The sequence below is a fragment of the Ctenopharyngodon idella genome, chromosome 4 (assembly GCF_019924925.1).
Source record: "Ctenopharyngodon idella isolate HZGC_01 chromosome 4, HZGC01, whole genome shotgun sequence".
Taxonomy (NCBI): Eukaryota; Metazoa; Chordata; class Actinopteri; order Cypriniformes; family Xenocyprididae; genus Ctenopharyngodon; species Ctenopharyngodon idella.
The window spans coordinates 28,746,649-28,750,867 of NC_067223.1; positions in this window are offsets into that span (position 1 = coordinate 28,746,649).

Sequence of the window (4,219 nt, forward strand, 5' to 3'; positions counted from 1 at the left end):
TGCTTCAATCCACAATCCACAATCCAGTCCAGGCGACTGTGTTTCCACTAAGACCTGGGAAGAATTGGATTCTGCTCGGCTTATATGGGAGAGCTAAAACTAAACAGCTTTCCTTTAGAGCAGTATTTCTTTTGATAGCTTTGAAATTTGTAGTACCCCTTAATTTGTACAATTATATTTAAATGTGGTCATCAACAAAGATTCTTTTAAAAAGAAATGAACTGATTATACTAAAAAAAAAATTCATGAAGGAAAATATGTGACACCATAGACTGCAAATATGCTGCAATACAATTTGTTTTATATTCAATTAAACATAGCTAACAATAGTTTAGACACTGTTTTCTAGGTTCTAATGATGTGGTTTTTATAGCAAAGTCCATCTCGAATCTTCACTGAAAGTTTGATCATAATATGTTGTATGTGTGGACTCATATTCAACATTTAAATTTAGATGAATGAGGATCATAAGATGTACAATTTCAGATGAATGTGAAGATATCGTTTGCAGCTCAAACTCTTGTTTATCTGAAGCATTTATCTTAAGGTCCTTTACATTTTTATCATTTATTTCTCTGTTGCCTCCTAACCTTATGCTTGCTGTTTAACACATAAGAGTTTGTTTTATTATTCATACCACAACAATAAAGGTCTTTGTAGAAATTGTATAGTATATTATCGTTAATAAAAACATAATTTTGTCTAATAAAAATCTAATAAAAACATAATATCGTTAGTAAAAAACATAAAATTGTCTCTTCATTTTTAATGAACAGCAATATATTTAATCGTGTCTGGCAACTTGAAAATGTGTTTTATTGGGGTCTAAAAAGTTAAACATTTAATGAACAATAAGCATTTCACAGATTTCTATGCACACTAATTATATAAAACTATACTGTCACACCATAGTTATACTAGATCAATACATTTATTTCCGTTCAAAGGGATGGAAACCGATAGTAAAAAAAATTATCTTAAAAGATTCTGTGGCTCCCTCTGGTGGACAACATTAATATCACAGACTTCATCTTTCAGTTGAAATGGCTGATAGTTTAGAATTTGTTGTTAGCCTCCTGAGAGCATCATAAATTCATGAAACTAAGCATGTTTGCTCAGAATGACTTGTTCTCCGTATGTACAAAGTTTTGAGAAGTTTGGACTTTGTGCACACAAGATATAGACATAATTACACTTTCTTCGTAAGTTGAATATGGAAGGCGGTCTGGCGGAAACTAGATATTTTACTTAATAACTTGTTAAATATGGATATTTTTCTTACACAAACGCATCGCTTCAGAAAGCCTTTATTAACCCCCTGGAGCCGTGTGGAGTATGTTTATGATGGATGGATGCACTTTCTTGAGCTTCAAACTCATTGGTCCCATTCACCGCCACTATAAAGCTCAGATGCATCATGATATTTATTAATATAACTCAGATTGTGTTCATCTGAAAGAAGAAAGTCATATACACCTAGGATGGCTTAAGGCTGAGTAAAGCTTGGGGTAATTTTCATTTGAAAGTGAACTAATCCTTTAAGTCCAATTTTTTATGCCCTTCCCTCGAAAACTCCGGATGTACGTAATTGCTTACTTTGCACGAGTACCCACTATTGGCGGAACAGCTGTAATGTGTTTAAATGGAACACCCTAAGCCCTTGATCACTTGGAATCGGATATGGAGCTGATTTATTATTTACAGTTTTTTTCCTTATGAATTAATAAATTGGAGCATCGAAGGCCAGCAGCAAAGACATTTAATAAAGTGAGATTAAATATATAAAGTATATTTGTGGTATTTAACATACTTAATTATTGCAGGTTTGCATAATATTCTGAGTTTGCATTTCACTGATTTTATTATTTTTGAGGAATATCAATTCTGTTTTTGTACAAGTGAAATGAGTAAATGCAAATGTTTACACAGCGCAATTACATTTGCATTTATTCTTTTATCCAAAGCAACTTACAGTTAAGGAATACAACAAGCGATTCATTTTAAGAAGGCAATAAATACGAGAAGTGCCAGTAATACAAAGTTTCAGTCATCGGTCAAGATAGTATAAGGGAGGGATTAAGGAACAATGAGAGCATAGACAAAGGAAATTGTGAAAAGTTTTTTTGTTTTGTTTAGCAGAAGTTAAGAGATGAGTTTTCAGCTGTCTGGATGGGGTTGGGAAGATCATTCCACCAGCAAGGAACAGTGAACGAATCGAACGCTCATTTACTGACCGCAGGCGTCTGGAGGGGATGTAGATGCCTCTGCACTTACTCCCACTTTCTCTGAACATGGGGATATATCCACTTAAAAAAGCGTTGAGGATCTGGCGCTCTTTAATGTGTCGTGACAGATCGCTGTTGCCTCAGTTAAAGGGAAGCGGCAGCCTGACGGGTACGTGAACTGATCCTCTCCTCCGCTTTAAAACCAGTTACAGTGCAAAATAAACATGAATGAACACCTAAAGGTATGTAAAAAGATACAGAACAACTTACCGAAATCCATAAGTAACTTAGGTAACTTATTTTAAAAAGTAACTAACTTCAATATTTTGTTGTAATTAAAAGTAATGTTTTAATTTTACTAGTTACTTGAGAAAAGTAATCTGATTACATTACTTTACTGATTAAATTACGTGTGATGCGTTACCCCCAACACTGGTTATGAATTATGTGCTGTTTTTAGAGGACAGACTAAAGATCACAAATATCAATGTTTTACAATCATAAATTTAACTATTAAATGTTAAAGCAACACCATGGAACTTTTGGCACTCTATCGGTTAATAAACAGAACTGCATGCGTCTTGCGGAAGAACACTGTAGCCGGAGATACTTCTCTCTGTTTATGTCTATGACGAATCATGCAGGTTGTCACGATCACTGTCTGTTCCTGTCAGTTCCTGGACTCCATTTCCCATAATCCTCCTTGCCAATCACATGCACACTCCACACCAATCACCAGCTGCCACATACAGCTTAGCACACTACCTGGACTATAAAGGACTCACACACACACCACCTCATTGCGAAGTCTTGATTTGCCCCGGTGATCAACTCTGAGCGTTTTCTTGTGGACTGTTTACCCTGTTACCGTTGGATTGTTTCTTCTCTGTGACCCTTGCTGCCTGCCCTGATCTTTGCCTGTTTCCTGGACTGTGATTGTTTGCTGCCTGCCCTGATCCTTGCCTGTACCCTGATTCTGTTTGTCTGCCGCCTGCCTTGACCATTGCCTGTCCTTGTTTATGTTCCTGCCTTTGCCCCTGTCTACCTGTGTAAATACTGTTCTTAATAAAAGTTGCAAATGGATCCCCACTCTGCCGACCCATCATTACAGAAGACTTCGCCATATCAAGATCCAGCAGCTTCTACGAGCGCTTCCAGCCTTAGCATGGACCCAGCAATACGTCTCGTCCGCCTTCGGCAAGGTAATTGTACACTCGAGGACCACATTCAGAAGTTTCTAGACATTGCCTATTTATCTGACCTGCCTGACTGTGCCCTCATTGACTTCTTTGGCTATGGATTAAACGAACCATTGAAGGACTACTTACTTATTAATGGTCCCCGAGGGTCGTTCGTGGAATTTCTGGACTTTGCCCTGCTCACTGTTGGTTCACTTTTTACTGTGGGTGTCGCGGAGGAACGCGACACCTCGTCCCCCCATGTAATGGCTGCCTCTAAAGAGAGCATTCACAAAATGGCGGCCACAACATCATCACATCATGTCTCCGCTGATCTTCCAGAGCCAAGTCAAGTCTCCGTTGATCTTCTAGAATTACATCACGTCTCTGGATCTGTTTGGGAGCGGAGTGGGTTGCGTTCCAGTGTGGCTGATCCAGCGCTGACTTCAGTACGAGCGGCTGGCATTCCTAAGCCTCCGCCGGCCGCTTCACACTCAAGCCCGCCGGCCGCTACGCCCTCAAGCTCGCCGGCCGCTACGCCCTCAAGCTCGCCGGTTGCTACGCCCTCAAGCTCGCCGGTTGCTACGCCCTCAAGCTCGCCGGTTGCTACGCACTCAAGCTCGCCGGTTGCTACGCACTCATGCTACGCACTCAAGCTCGCCGGTTGCTACGCACTCAAACTCTCTGGATGCTATGGACAAGATGGCCGCTTTGCCAGTGCCCACGGGCAAGATGGCCGCCCCGCCAGTGTCTGGCAACATAGGGGTCGTTCCAGCCAGTGAGTCCACTCCAGAACCAGAACCAGCTCCAGCCCGT